The sequence below is a fragment of the Pleurodeles waltl genome, chromosome 3_1 (genome assembly GCF_031143425.1).
Source record: "Pleurodeles waltl isolate 20211129_DDA chromosome 3_1, aPleWal1.hap1.20221129, whole genome shotgun sequence".
Taxonomy (NCBI): domain Eukaryota; kingdom Metazoa; phylum Chordata; class Amphibia; order Caudata; family Salamandridae; genus Pleurodeles; species Pleurodeles waltl.
In genome coordinates, this window is record NC_090440.1 from 1,611,342,008 (window position 1) to 1,611,358,526 (window position 16,519).

Genomic DNA, 16,519 nt, shown 5'->3' on the forward strand with positions numbered 1-16,519 from the left:
AGAGACCAACGAGGCATTCCTGGAGCCGTAGGAGACTTATCACCCAAGGACCATCTGTTAGACCCCATATGCACCTGAATCCTGCTGAAGAGAGCACACTTAACCATTGTATCACCTACCCTTTTGGTTGTATGAGCGATTTGGACTTGGTCCTGTTGGGAGTCCTGCAGCAATCCCTTTGCGTGGCCTATGAGGCACCACGTGGTCCTGTGGCAACCCAGCGATAAAGGGTCCTCCAGGAAATTCTGGTTTGAGAAAATCTCAGCATGATAAAGGAGTCAGAAGCTGCTCCAACGCCAGGTACCATAAGGCACGGAGGTCTCAGAGGGAGACGTCCTCCAATGCACCATTGTCCCGGTCTTTGAACCTTTGCCTTTTGGGGAGCCAGTTTGCCTCCAAAGAAATCTCTGTAGCGGACTCCACCACTGCCCCTGATGCACCCCAAAGTGAACTGTGTAAACAGACTCCAACACAGTGAGACAAGGTATACTGAAACACCTGTGACATGTAACTGAGGGTTCTGGACTCCATCCACACTGCATTCCGTACCCAGTCATCTGTTTAAACTACAGATGCATGCAGTGATGCTGGGTGCCCCCTTCGGCACCTGTTCACTCATCATAAATGGCAGACTGCCTGAGGGGACTCAGTGGTGTTTACTTTATGGTTCATTCTTTTCCACAGGTTGGACTTGCTTGTTTTCTTTTAATAAAGTTTGGGAGGGATGTAGTGTCCTACTTGACACGTTCTAGTGTTTGGCCTTGTACATTATGGCCCAGCCACTCCCGAGGGCTGTTCTGTTATACTCACCTTACACCCATCCCTCACTGGTGTCACTATTGTGAGCGCTGACATTGTACTAATAAATATTTTATGTATTTTGTATTCTGAAAATGCATAGAAAATGATTTAACATAGAAAATAACATGTAACTAGTAAAATGTGCCCATTTGAATGGCCGCCACATAATAAAAATGTCATACTAAAGATATATTAATGTTTATTTAGTGTCTATATTTATAATAAAATGCAGTAATATGTCATACTTACGATTAAATGCTATGAATTAGGTTAAATTAACTGTAGGCCTCAAGCTAACAAGGCCTAAGCTTTAATATTACACCATCATTTGAAATTGCAATGTTAGAATAAAAGAGGATCTCATGCTTGCTGAATAAAAGATAACTAATTGTACCAGTCTTGAAGGTTGACAATATCTTACGAATAAGCAAATGTTTCTCCTGTCTTCATAAGCTACTGTGTATTAGGTAATGTGTGTAGAAACATGAATGCACAAAAGTCACTACAAATTAATAACTTGAGACGTATGGGAAAGTAATGCTCCCAGGAACTAACAATGGATGTACTGACATAGGGTGCGGAAGCATGCTAAATGTTTCTTCTTGACAACGTGTTTAAAGGGAGAAGGACCAATCATCAATGTGTGAAAGACTGTCTAGTTACATCTCTGATTTGAAATATTATCCTCATTGGACTAATAAGTTACTGTATTATTTTCTGACCAATGACAACATGGGGCAATTTTAACGTAACCGCTCTGCACTGAGAACTTCTAGGCTTCTTCTTGGTGGCCACTCTCGCTCTTCTTTGGGTCACTACTCCGGCAACTTCTCTGCTGAGATCTTACTGTGCTCCATGCCTAAATGCTGGTGTTCACTCTTGCACTTGATGCTTAGAGCTTGATGCGTCTTTGCTGCCTGCCTTACAAATTTCTCGTAATGGTTTGGAGAACTTAGAGTCCACGATTCTGAACCATTACCCAAGTCATATGCTGTTGCTGATGTTTCCTGAACTGATTCCCACCCGACGAAGACTAATCACCGCTTGCTGATCCATTAAAGGAAAGGTATCCTAATCTGAAAATGTCTTTACTACTGATTTGTCTTTTGTTTCTAGGTACCAACTGCTGCTTTCGATAGAGCCACAGTTAGACGGTTTCCAAATTAATGTTGACCAAAACCTTTGCATGAAGGCCAACCTTCTAATGCTAATCTGATGATAGAGAGTCTATTCACATTCAATTAACCACTGATTTGATGTTGCTCAATTGCTGAATATCTCAATGTATGTTATTTCTATTGCGCAATTACTCTTATTGTTGCTCTGTATGCTGATCATAGAAGGACTAATCGTAAATGCTTTAGTTACGTTGAGATTCTTTAGAAGATTCGGTCAACCAGTGTTTTTGTACTTATATCATGTGGTTTTGAGACTAATTTACGTGATATTAGCAATGTTAATCTAGGGAAATAAACTTTCTAATTGATACTAAAAGGTGAAGTTATTTGTGGCCAAATAGGTCATGGTGTGTGAAATTTACTGTCTCTAAAGATTTCATTGATTGTTCTCTTGATATTCATGATAGGTGTAAACTTGAGGGTGTGAACGTCTTAAACGAGTCCAAAGGTTCATCGGCCTCATAGATACGTGTCTCCTTATCAATTTATTGCAATAAACTAATAAGGTCTGATGCGCCAACACTGGTGAGGTGACCCTGTCAATAAAAGGCATGTGCCCCGGGCTAGTTCCAGACAGTATACTTAAGTGTCCATGCAGTCATTTAGCAACGCACGAGGGCATAGGGCCCAATACATTACACCTACTACAATGTTGAGGGCTTGCAACCAATTCTATGTCAAGACCGGAGGCTCAGATTATGCTTTCTCTTTCTTTACTGACAAAAACAGCAGCCAATGAAATACAAGTAACAGAAAAAACTACAATACCCAGGACACCAAATATCCTGTCACATGGTCCAATCACCATCCATGTCCATGCTATAAGTCCTTTGACCTATGAAGTCACTTCCTCTTTCTTTGCTGCTTCGCAGCAGATAAGTACATGATTCTTTTCTCTCCCGTGTTGAATTTTATTTAATTGTATTTATGATTGTTTTATAAAATGTATAACTGTGTAAAAAAGTGTCGCGATTCAGCGCGCTTTAATTAGTGTAAACGCCCTCTCGCTTAATAATTTTGGAATTTTGCCGAATTTCAGCCTGTTTTTTGGTGGAGTGGGAGCGGGAGCTCGACTGCCCTCGGGCAGTCTTTTTTCTATTTTTTACGCGCGCGCACGCATTATCGAGCCGATCTCTTTCCAAATTGGAAATCGATCGGCTCGTGTATGCTGCGTGTGAGTCAGTGACCTCCCTTTACTAAATATTGCTCCCTGACGCCCAGTAGTTGGTTAAAAACTATCTGGGTTGTAAAATAAAGAATAGGCTTCTGCCTAGAGTGCTCTTCAGGTCGCTCCCTCCACACTTTAATTAAGGGCTCCTTTTTCTGACCTGAACTTGGGGTTTTTGCGCTCCCCCAATTAAACTCTTGAGTTTTAATAGTTTTTTCCTCCTCATTGTCTGACTATCCTTGAACCATGGCTCAATGGGAAGAGCAAGAAACTGAGTACTATACTGAGGAGTTGAGTAATCAACTTGAGGTTGATCTGGTGGAAGCCCTTGATACCAGGGTCCAACAATCAGTTAATGATGCTCTCTTGAAAGCTCTGGGCCCTTTTTCTGGGCAAATATTTGATCTCGCCCGATCCCAGGGCTGGTCGCAAGGGCAACAAGAACCCAAAAAGGTTAAAGATAAAACTAAGAATCTGGAGCCAGGAGCAGAGGTCAGTGCTATTCATGCTGACGCTTTCGAGAATCTGTGGAAAAAACGCAGTGGAGAACACAGTTACAGTGCGAAAAAAGGAACTCCCCTTTCTTCCTCTTCCTCCGATAAGTCTTCTTCCTCGGAGGACTCGGATGAGTCTGACGATCCGGTTCCGAGCAAGAAAAGTAAGAAAAAAACCCTCCCCCTTTAGGTCCTAGACTTTGATCCTACTGAAATTATTCATCCCAGATCCTCCAATTGGGTTCCACCTACCGAAGTAGCGCAATATGTGCGAGCCAATTTACGAAAAAGCTTCGATAAGGAAGTTAGATCACGCTTGAAGGCGGAATGTCCTGATCTGGAAGGCAAGGTATCTGAAACTCCAGAGATAGACCCCACCATGGTCACTTTTATGAAAAAGTTCGCTAAAGATCCCAAAAAAGGCCTAGACCGATCATGGCGCAGCTGCCAAGACAAACTATTGGACCTTTCAGGACCCTTGACTAAGATCCTAGAGCTGGCATACGAAGCCAAAGAATCTGGCTCTCCAGTAGACACCGATGTTCTTATCGGGTGGGCACAAAGAGCTGTGTGCCTTCTGGGTAACTAACTGTGCCATTTCTGCTGAGCGAAGGAAATCAGTGCTTATGAGAATCGACCCTAAATTATCAGATCTTGCGTCTTCAGAAGCGGGACCTTCAGCCGAAGGACTGCTCTTTGGATCTTCATTCATTAAAGATATAGCTAAGTTTTGCTCCACCTTTTCCTCTCTGGACAAAGCACAGATGTCACTTAAAAAGGTGTTCAAACGAGGCCTTTTTGGCAGGGCCGGTCGTTACGGGGGACGTATGTCCGGCCGCAGCTCCTTTTCCAGTCCCCAAAACTACTATACAAGAGGCAGAGGTGGTTGGTACGGAGATCAAGACCCCACCTTCTACCCCACGCGACCCAGAGGGGGTTGGCCCCGTTTCCGTAGGGGCTATCGGTAGAGGACAACAAGGAGCCATTCAAGACTCAAGTTTCACAGGTGAGCATCATTCACTTCTCTCAGTGAGAGACTTGGGGGCAGAATTGCATCTTGCTTAGCAAATTGGAAATGAATCTCAGGGGATCCATGGGTTCTACAAACAGTAGAGGGATTTCGCCTGGAGTTTGTCAGTACCCCCAAACAACTCTACCCCCCTGTACTAATGTGTTTTTTCCCAAGCAAATCAAGATTTCATAGACAAAGAAGTGCAAGCTCTCTTAGACAAAGGAGCCGTGCAATTTGCTTCCCCGCAGCCTCTTGGTTTTCTCAGCCCTATTTTTGTAGTAGACAAGAAGGGAGGAGGTCACTGATTAGTCTTAAACCTAAAAGATTTCAACCAGTGGATTCAGTGCAGGCATTTCTAGATGGAAGGTATCCACATGTTAAGAGATATTCTGCTAGAAGGAGATAGGCATCTTTTAGATCCAGACGTAGCATCCAATCTGTCGATTCCAATTTTCCCTCCCCACAGAAGATTTCTTCAATTTCAGTGGAAGGGTCAATGCCTGGAGTTCCTGGCACTCCCATTCGGTCTATCGTCAGCCCCTTGGTGCTTCACGAAGCTATTGAGACCAGTGATGGAATGTCTCAGAACCAAGGGTGTCAGATTGATTATATATCTGGACCATATTCTGCTGATGGCTCAGTCCCCTCAAGTCCTAGTATCACACTTAGATTGGACCATCAGTCTCTTACAAGATTTAGGTTTCCTGATCAATGTACAGAAATCATTGTTGAAACCCTCACAGATAATAGAGTTTCTGGGCTTCCAGATAAATTCCACGTTAAGTCAACTTCTCCTTCCATCTCAGAAGATACGCATCATCAAGAGAGAACTGAGATCGGTTTTAACCTGTCAGACAGTATCCTTGAGGAATATAGCCAGAATAGTGGGCTTGCTAGCCTCTTCTATTCAGGCGATATTCCCTGCTCCCCTGCATTACTGGGCACTTCAAAGGCTCAAGATCAGACACTTACAACAGGGTCTGAGCTAGTCAGAACAAATCCCATTGACGACCGAAGTAAGATCGGAGATTCAATGGTGGCTTCATCATATGGAAGCTTGGAATGGCAGAGCGATTTTCAGTTCGCGACCGGAAGTAGTGATAGAATCAGATGCCAGCAGATGGGGAGCTCGTTGCAACTCCCTAGTGACGGGGGCAGATGGTCAGAATGGGAACAATCCCTTCACATCAATTGTCTGGAACTTCTAGCGGGTTCATTTGCCATAAAGAGTCTCTCCCCGCAGAAAACAGATTGTTGCATACTATTACGGATGGACAACATATCAGCTGTGAGGTATGTCAACAAACTGGGAGGCACGAAGTCCAGAATCCTGGCGGAGATTGCCAAGGACTTTTGGCATTATTGCCGGTCTCAGCGCCTAGTAGTCATAGCGGAATACCTACCTGGGGACCAGAATATCGTGGCAGACTGGAACTCCAGGTACCTATCAGACTCCAGCGATTGGAAGTTAGATCCTCTGATTTTTGCTCAGATAATCAGGGAATGGGGCAATTGCGAAGTGGACCTGTTTGCATCACGTCTCAATTGCCAAATTCAAAGATTTTACAGTTGGCATCCAGACCCTTACGCATTAAAGACAGATGCATTTCTTCAGGACTGGTCCCAGTTTCGAGGTTATGCGTTTCCTCCTTTTCTTATGATTGCCAGAGTTCTGGCTCAAGTGCGGAGACAGAAAACAGAGATTGTTCTGGTGACTCCGTTTTGGAGAGCACAGCCTTGGTTCCCCAGTGCTCTTCATTTAGCCTGTGCCTCTCCTCTTCGGATTCTTCCTCGTTCGAATCTGCTTTTGAGTCCAGAGGGCCTTCAACATCCTCTGATCTTGTCAGGGAAGCCAACACTTCTAGCCTGGTTAATTTCAGGTCGAGATAGCATACCCCAGATGTTTCGCAACAAGCTGCGGACTTCATTAAACAAGCCTGGGCCAGTAGTACCCATAAGAGAGATGATTCAGCCTGGCGCAGATGGTCTAGTTGGTGTGATGGAAGGGGTGCCAATCCAGTGGAAGCACATATTGGTTTGATTGTTAATTTTCTAGCAGAATTAGCCAGCTCGGGTTTGGCCTATCGGACGGTCAATAATTTTAGATCTGCCATTTCTGCAGGTCATTCACAGTTTGAAGGCAAGCCCATTGGTGAACATCCATTAATTTGTAAGCTTTTGAGGGGTATACGTCTTTCTAAACCACCTCAGGCAAAATATCCTGTTTTATGGGATGTTAATATTATATTAAAATGCCTGGATTCTTGGCCTGCCAACAGATATTTATCTCGCAAACAGCTTTCAGCTAAGTTAACCATGCTTTTGTGCCTGGTCTCTTGTAAAAGAGTATCGGACGTCAGATCTTTGGATTTAGCAGGTAGAACTTTTTCACCAGAAGGAGTCTCCTTTTCGGTGACAAGAAGAACCAAAACAAATTGCAGGTCAGGATCATATCCGGTTTATACGGAAAATTCAAAATTATGTGTGGTTCAATGTTTGAAGGATTATGAAATTGTCACAGAAGAATTTCGACAGGATTCTAGAGGGCAATTATTAATTGCTTTGCAAAAACCTTTTAAACCAGTTTCCTCTGCTACTTTAGCTAGATGGATGAGATGGTTGATGAGTGAAAGAGGTATTGATACCTCTGTTTTTGGGGCCCATTCTGCTAGAGGGGCTATGGCTTCAAAATCATTTGCCTTAGGTTCTCGGTTAGAGGACATAATGAAAGCTGCAGATTGGTCTTCAGAAAATACTTTTCGTAAGTTTTATCATAAACCTGTTTTGGATGTAGCCAGTGTGGTGATGGGACAGCTTTAAACTAGGATAATCGGAGCCTCCGGTCCTGAAATAGAATAAAAAAAAATTCTAGCTATCGCATCAAGAATTTTCAATTCTATTAAGGACACGGAGGCGATGATTATCCCTCCCTTATTATATTTATACAATATTTATTGTTATATAATATCTATAACTGATGTGATATTGTCATTTAACCCTCCCATTATTTGCAATTAAAGTTTGAGTTAACATATATTTTATGAGATATTACCTACATGTTTATTGTTACAGCTTCTGATCAGAAGAACGCCTGAAAGTCGTAACTTCAAGGAAAGTTTGAGTTATATGTTCTACCGGTTGTTTTCCGGCATGGAGCCTCCAAGTTTCGGTTCTTCAGTATGGTGAAGAAGTTTATGACTCCGGATTCGGGATGGCGTAAGAAGTTTGCGTTTTGATTGACATTATCTGTTTAAACAAAGAAAGAGGAAGTGACTTCATAGGTCAAAGGACTTATAGCATGGACATGGATGGTGATTGGACCATGTGACAGGATATTTGGTTTCCTGGGTATTGTAGTTTTTTCTGTTACTTGTATTTCATTGGCTGCTGTTTTTGTCAGTAAAGAAAGAGAAAGCATAATCCTCGCCTCCGTGTCCTTAATAGAATTGAAAATTCTTGACGCAATAGCTAGAATTTTTTGTATTTATAAGCGACACCACTGGGCAGTCTGTATGTGGACCCTATGTAGCCCGCCCCACCCATCCAAAGAATGAAAAAAATCTGCCTGGGCAACAACAACTGGCAGGCCAGCACACTTGTTAGTAAAATCGGGGCCAAATCCCGTTCATCTATTTTAAGCATAACTAGGATTAATTTAAATTGATACCAGGCTTGATAGTAAATGTATTTCTCTAAGCATGGCTATTATCCATGGGCCATATTACAAGAACTGTGCAGTGGTGCAAAAACAAGGCTAAACTCTTTTGAGATATGGCATATGTGATATGAAATCCCCGGTTTATATTACAGAAAGGTTTTTGCACCAGGAAAAATAGAAACATATTACCGGTGGAACCAATTGCTAAACACTCTTTGTTGAAATGTAAAAATCATTTTACATGTTAGTAATTTTAGGAAGCAAACACTGAGGGACCTATTCACAAAGGCCCTACATTTTTTGTAGCACGTACTTACGCAACCTTACATGCCTTTGTGAATGGGCCCGAAACATAAAAAATGGGAATGCTGTTATAACATTAGCAGAAATAGAAAGAACTTTGTCCTCTTTGCAGTGTTACTAATATGGAGTTGGACGTTTTAATGCTGATGCACAAAGGCATGTAAGAGCATCTAAAAAAGTTCGCATGTGGTACTCCTTACTGTCGTCAAATGAATTGACAAAGTTGTTAACAATCCCTCACACACCTTCAAAACAAAGCACAAACTGATTTTGCACTTATTTATTTTTTTACACACTGTATGTAAAAAAAAAAAAAAAAAAAAAAAAAAAAACATTATTTTTGCAGCAAGCAAAGTCCTACATTTCATGCTTTAAAAGTGGGAGACATATTGTTCTCTTTTCGGAGCGTAAAATCAGTTTGCACCATGGTTTTTCTATCGGCAAATTTTTTTTTGCTATGGCTCAGTTAAAAAAAAACTGCAAAAAAGTGAACATTGATTTTTTTTTCACCAGTGCAAAGTCTGTGCAATTCCGCCTCGGTTATTAGTACCTATAAGATATAAATACGACCGCAAGTCATTTTAAAATACTACATTTCGATTGGTTGGTCAGTGGTAAATGCAAAACCCGAACACAATTCTTACCTTAGAACTAGAGAAAGAGGCTCGAGAACCCCTACAGACTCACCGTTCTTTATCTGTTTAGTTTCCCCGCAACGCATTTTGAAAATGCCTGGCCAACCAAATCGTGGTATTTGCTGCACTTTACGAAGAAGCAATAAGGGACCCTGCACACCACGATGAACCTGGGAAATTGTGAACATGAACTCAGAGTAATGTTACAGTAATTCTTTTGTAGTGCTGTCCACACACATGCTCGAATTGCGCAGTATAAATGAAGCCTTGCACAACCATGCAGCTATATTTAGGTCATATGAAATGGAAAAGAATCCACCCTGAGCTATATTGGTTTCAGTATCATGTGTTCTGCTCTGCAAGCATGTCCTACACGTCATGTTTCCTGCTTTCCAAGTATCCTTGACAGAACGGTGGTTTTGTGGAGGCATTTCGTGGATGTGCAAAACAGATCTACGCATCGGTGGTTTCCGACCAGTGGCATAAACACACGCGAAGACCCACAATCTTTGCTTTTTCTCGTCGTGCTTATTTATAGCAGCCCAAAATTGATTTCACCCACATGTAAAATAAACAAATGTCTGTTTTCTAGCGCCCGCAGATGTTAGTGAAATGTAAATAATGATTTCGAATTCCATAAATTGTAACTACGCGGATATGATGAAAGTCGCTATGGGACTGCTTATTGTGAGGAGACGAATCAGTGTTGGGTATAATTCGTGGCACCGGGAGTCCGACGAAGTTCGACGAGAATTGTGAGTGGTACAGTTGCACCATATACATAATATATATATATATATATATATATATATATATATATATATATATATATATACACACATACACACACACACACACACACACACACACATATATATTTATAAATATGTATTTAGTCACTGAATAAAACAAAGATCACAGGAACATCATAATTAGGTTCTGAATTTATTCCCACAAAACTATTGAAATTCAGCAGTTATAGTGATAGTTAACTTAAGTAACCATAGCTCACCCCCTAAGGTAACTATAACTCGCACCCCCCACCATGCACGGTTTTCTCATCAATAAAGTTATTGCAAATGCTGCAGTGATAATATCAAGATGCCACAGAAGGTGTCACCAGTGATGTAATATGTGGAGTAATCAGATGTGCATTGCAAAGGTGCGAGTTATAGTTAGCTTAGGGCGCAAGTTATAGTTACTTGAGTTAACCATAACTATAACTGCGGAGTTTCAATGGTTTTGTGAGGGTAAAATCTGAACCTACTATGACGTCCTGTAACCTTTGACTTTTTTTCAATGAATTTCAACATTTTTTTTTTTTTTTAGCTCGCACATCTGTAAATACGATCAGTGCTGCGCACGCCCTTTGGCTGTGTGAGGCGGGGGTTGGCCCAAGGGCCTGGTCAATGGGCAGATCCAGCAGTCAAACCTCCTGCATGCACCAAGATCGTAGCTGTGCATGGCCTTTAGCCATGCGCGGCATGAGGTTGGATGCAGTGGGTGTTTTTTTTTTTTTTCCAATTTTTCACTGGATCTGCAGATCCACTGGTGGATCAGTGGCTCTGCAGATCAGACAAAAAAAAAAAAAATTGGACAATTTTTTGCCCCCCTCTTTGTGTCCTGTGGAGTCAGGATACCTTTACTGAATCGTGACCCCATTACGCGTTTTTCCACTCTTACTTTCTGACCGCCCCATCTGAAGCAACAAACAAAACGGCATCCGCAACCTTTCTGTCAGGCTGCGGCCAATCAATCAGGGCCATGCTTTTCCCCAGGATCTGCTGGTCGGATCTGCACCCCTATATATCTATATTTTTTTAAACTCTAATATCTCAGAAACTACTGGAGGGATTTACACCAAATCACAAAAAGTGTAATCTACTTACCAAGCTCTAGCTTTCAGCCAAATTTGGTGTAATTCTGTTCAGCAGTTTGGGCTGTAGGTATGTCTAAAGACCCTATGGGAAAATTAATGGGGGGGGGAAATTGTGTTTTGGGACCCGCCCTTTTTCTCAGCTCCCACTTGACAGATCACCCTAAAACGTTCAAGATAGCAGCTGAACTGAGCAAAGTATAAGTTTTGAAAATTTTGTGAAGTCATCGGCAAAACAAAAAACTCTATGGAAACTAGGTCCTAACTATAACTACCCACTATGTCCATATCCTACTGGCGGTCGCCAGTAGATAGTCATAGTTAGGACCATGTTTCCATAGAAAAAGCATTTTTTGACTTGCCTATATCATTGACGTCGTTTGACGAATCTGCCATGATTTTTGTTGTGTACAGAAAGTTTTGGGGTGATCTTTCAAGCGGGGATGAGAAAAAAGGGGGGGGGCAAAAAACATGTGTTTCCCATGTTAATTACCATAAGAGGTTTGAACATGACTATAGCCTGAATCACTGGACGAACTTTCACCAAATTTAATAGAAAGGTAGCTTACAGTAAGCAGATTACACTTTCAGTTACTTGGTGTAAATCCATTCAGTAGTTTTTGAGATATTAAAGAGAAAATACATTTGTATATCTAGGGCCGCTGATCCTTCCCAACAACTTCGTGAATAATAAGAGCTCGCGCAGAGAGCTGCACAGCTCTGATTGATTGCTGACATTTCAAACCAGGAAGTGTGGCAGCTATCTTGGGACTCAGCTTCAGCCGAACCCCAGAGAAAAGGGAAAAAAAAAAAAAAAAAAAAAAGTGCCATGGTAGGTAAAGCCAAACCCCTCAGCTTTGGTGCTGGGGTCAGGGACTCCACCAGGGAAAAAAAGCACAAACAAAAAAAAAAAAAGTTTGTGCGAATTTGCGACGCTGCAAATTTGCTGTAAAAATTACAATTAAAATTAAAAAAAACAGTGCAGTCTCCCACTCTTGTTTGATTAAAGCCCCCAGGTGGGATAGGTCCCGGAAGCATATTTAAAATAAAGGTGGGGGCACATGGGGCCCTCCCTCCTAGGCTTATTTCTGCCCAGGCACTGCAGGGCTTTCTTTTTTTTTCCATAATATGCGGGGGCAGCCCAAGGAACTACAACATTCCTGGGGCCATCATAGAATTATGTGGAGGGGCTGTGTGTTACCCCCACAGCCCCGGGAACTTCCACATCCCCGGGCAATTTATTTATAAGGAGGGCCACATGCCCCCTATTCCCAGGGACTGCCACCTCCCCAGGGTTGATTACAAAAATAATGACGGGGCAGGAACCACCACCTCCTTGGAGCTATTTTAACATTCACCCCCTCATGGTGCTTATAATGGCCCTGGGGACGGCCAACCCCCAGGTCTAGCTCCTGCTATGTCTCAGGGAGCCCAGCCCTGGGACATAGCTATTTGCTGTGACTTGGCAGGAATTTTGACAGTTTCCACCAAGTCACAGCAAACACTCTGCTCACAGCAAGTGCTGCAAGCGGAGGTTTCCTCTGTTTCCCTGCCTGCATGCAGTGAAACAGAGAAAACAATTGTTTTGCAGACAGCATCTCCCTATGTGCACAAGTAAAGCGGTCTCCCAGAGGAGGAGGGGAGTCGGCTGGGACCATGGGGGCCTTCAGGCTCCCCCGCGGTCCCCAATGCACACTGAATGCCCTGTCGGGCACCGAGGATTGATGGCCAGGCCCCAGGGGATGGGGTCCCTGGGGCTGAAATTGGCCAGAGTATGGGGGCCAAGTGGATCCCCTCATAAAAAAAATTAATCCTCTCCCAAAAGAGAACAAGCAAATGGTGAGGTTGGGCCCCAGAAGATGGGGTCCCTGGTGCCAAAAGCAGACGGGAGATGGACGCCGCATGGCCCCCTCCCAGAAAAGAAAAAGCATAAATGGTGGGGTCAGGCGCCAGGGGATAGGATTCCCGGGGCCGAAATCATCCTTCGGAAGAAGGTCTTGTGGTTCCCCCTCACCTAAAAAAATAAATATTAAGAGGGTGGGCCCTGGGGGATGGGCCCCCCCAGGGCTGAAATCAGTTTGGGGAGGAAGGCCATGTGGCCCCCTCTCCTAAAAAAACAAACAAAAATGAATATTAAAAGGTCGTGCTCCAGGGGATGGGGTCCCTGTGCTGGAATTGGCCTGGGAGGGGGGCCGCGAGGCCCTCCCACTTAAAAAATGTAATGATTTAAAGGCCGGGTCCCCAGGAATGGGGTCCTCGGGGCCAAAAGCGACTGGGGAAGGGGGGCACGTGGCCCTCCTAACCCCACACCCCCAAAAAAAAAAATACAAAAAAAAAGAAGGAAGAAAACCGGGCTATCCTGGCCATGATTCTCATTTCACAGAAAGTTAACCTCAACAGGAAGGACTTGCAAATGTAAAGATAGCAGGTGCCCCCAATTAAAGTTCCACTTCTGGAAAGGACAAATGATCCTAACTCCTGGGCTTGGCAAAGGCAAAGCAAGTGTTTTTACCCTGCAATTCTATATAAAAAAAGATCTGAAATGCTTTGTGGAGGTGAATGGATCTTTCATCCATTGGAGCACAATCAGACACTCTCACACCTAGACAGTCATTCTACAGCCAGTCTCATATCCAGACACACCTATTCTCACACCCAGAGAGACAGGCTCTTCAGCCAACTCCCGCTCCAAAGGCCATGCACAGGATGAGGTTGGGTGGTTAGGAGGGTTGGCCACAGGGACTGGCCACACGCCAGGCCCAGCGGTTAACCCTTGCCTCATACCGCCCAAAGCTTGCACGGTAGTAGTTGGATTAATGTATAGTAATTAAAATTACTTTACGTAAAAAAAAAAAAAAAGAAAAACCATAGAAATTCACTGAAAAAAACAAAGTTTACAGGTACATTTTAATTAGGTTCTGAATTTACTCAAACAATACTAGAAAGATTCAGCAGAGTTATTTCAAATAACTATAACTTAGGACCTAAGGTAAATATAATTTGCACCCTTGCCATGCACTAATTACCCCGGATGTTATAGCACTCATGACAACTTTCATAACTTCAATAAAAACATCAATGAAACATTAGAAGCTAAATTATTGAAGAAAAAATTGTGCATGGTTGGGGTGCAAGTTATAGTTACCTTAGGCTGTGAGTTATTGTTACTTGAATTATCTATAACCACTGAATTTCTCAGGTTCTGTGCAAGTAAGTTCAGAACCTAACTATAATATCCGTGTAAACTTTGGTTTATTAAGTGAATTTCTAAATTCTGTTTCCTAACTATAATGTTCACGTAACCTTTGCTTTCTTTTTTTCAGTGAATATATATCTATCTATATATATCTATATATCTCCTACTGGCAGTGCCAGTTGGTAGTTTTAGTTAAGACCTAATTTCCATAGGAAAAGCATTTTTTGTTTTGCCAATAAAACTTTGACGCATCTTCACAAAAATTTCAGAACAAGTTCGCATCAGAGTTCAGCTGCTGTTGTGCAGGTTTTGGGATGATTCATCAAGCGAGGATAAGGAAAAGGGGGGCGGGAGTGGGCTAAACGTGTTTCCTCCATGCAATTTTTCATACGAATTTTAGAAACAACAACAGCACGAACTTCTGGACAGAATTACACCAAATTTGTCAAAAGCTAGAGGTTGGCCAAGAAAGAGCCTTTTTTGTGATGTGGTGTAAATCCGTTCAGTAGTTTGAGTAATTACAGAAGAAAACATTTTATATCCAAGGACGCAGATCCTCCGTGGATCCAACAGATCGCATGGTGAGATCTGATTGGCTGCCAACACTTCAAGCTGGGAGAGTTGGTAGTAATTTTAGGACTGACTCAGCGAAGTCCCCAAAGAAATCATGAAAAAAAGGGGTCAGGGTAAGAATACTCTGCACCCTACCCTGCATGAGTAATAAAGCATTTAAAAAAAATAAAAAAATAAAAAAAAAATTGCTGTGAAAATCGTTGAGGATCCGTGGATTTCGCCAAGCGAGAGCAAACACTAAGGCCCTCATTACAACCCTGGCAGTCGGTGATAAAGCAGTGGTAATACCGCGACCAGGCCGGCGGTAACCAAAATGGAATTATGACCACGGCGGAAACCGCTCAGACAGACAGCCACTTTAACACACTGACTGCAGTGGTCTCAACAAGCACCACGGAGGTAACCACCAACAGCCAGGCGGAAGACAATGTACCGCCTACAATATTACGACCGGCCTATCCGCCACCTTTTCCGGGGCGTTACCAATGACATCAAAAGGATGGCGGAAACACTGCACAGAAGTCAAATCACTCACCTGTGGAGACTCGGGGAACAACCATGATGCCATGGAGCCCGAGCTGCACATATTTCCGATGCTTGTCTACCTTTTGCTGCATTATGAACATCAAAGCCGGCTAAGACGACCACGGTGAGTACTGCCGCCTAGCACACAAGGGGGGGGGGGGAGAGGAGAAAGAGTGAGACACACACACACACACACGCACGCACACACGCAACACGCAACAGCCCCACCCCCATACACACAACCAGATGCACAAATTCACCCTGTACCCCTCAGGAATAATGCAAGGACAAAATGATTTGAAGTAAGGGAGTGTAATCGATAAAATAACATGAATAAGTGCATCAAAATACAATCATAGATACATATTTACAAATGTAGGGACAATGCCCAGTCCTCAATGTCCGTGTGTCACAGGGCCACAACACATAGGCCAAGGCCCCACCTCACTCCTGCAACAACACGGAGAGAGCACTGCAGGGGCATCAGGTAAAAAATACTCAGGCACCTCAGGGGGACGGGGAATAGGGGGGCACCTCAGCCAGAAGATGGCATAACACCACTTGTCCTGGAGGGGGCACATGCCCTGTGCGATGTCCTGGGGAGTGCAAGGCCACAGTCTCTCTAGTGGGTGGTTTGCTCACTGCTTGGTCCTGGGGAGTGCAAGGCCACAGTCTCTCTAGTGGATGGCTTCTCCACTGGTTCTGGAGGGGGTATAGTGCCCAGTGTGCTTCATCCTGGGAAGGATGGGGTGAGTGGATGGCTTCTCCACTTGTTCTGGAGGGGGCATTGTGGCCTGTGATGCAGATCTTGGGGAGTGCAAGTTCACAGTTTCTCATCTGGGTGTCAGACCCACAGGATTTGCAGGGGCCGGGACGCACAACAGCCACTGGAGGCAGGACTACACACTGTCCACCGGCGGTGATGGCTGCTCAGTGGTGGCCGTGGCGGGGCTGGTGTCGGTGCTGGCAGTGGTGGGGGGGGGGGGGGGGGGGGAGGCTCCAGCCCATCCCCTGCAGCCTCGGACGGCTGTCCACTGGGGCTGCTGGCAGTGGTGCTGGTGGCGGTGCTGGCAGTGGTGGGGGGAGGCTCCAGCCCATCC

The 16,519-nt window shown here is 43.7% G+C and overlaps 1 protein-coding gene across 2 annotated transcripts in view; it reads right to left on the minus strand.

Moving 5' to 3' along the window:
- The window catches only part of GALNT3 (polypeptide N-acetylgalactosaminyltransferase 3), a 681,517-nt gene that overhangs the window by 573,608 nt on the left and 91,390 nt on the right, over positions 1–16,519 (minus strand). The window contains exon 1 of one of the 2 annotated variants that reach the window (XM_069225260.1): positions 9,302–9,408. The exons of the other annotated variant lie outside the window; for it this stretch is intronic. The gene's annotated coding sequence lies outside the window, so the exon portion shown is untranslated. Of the gene's footprint in view, positions 1–9,301; positions 9,409–16,519 lie in introns of those variants that run through there. 2 annotated transcript variants of the gene reach the window in all.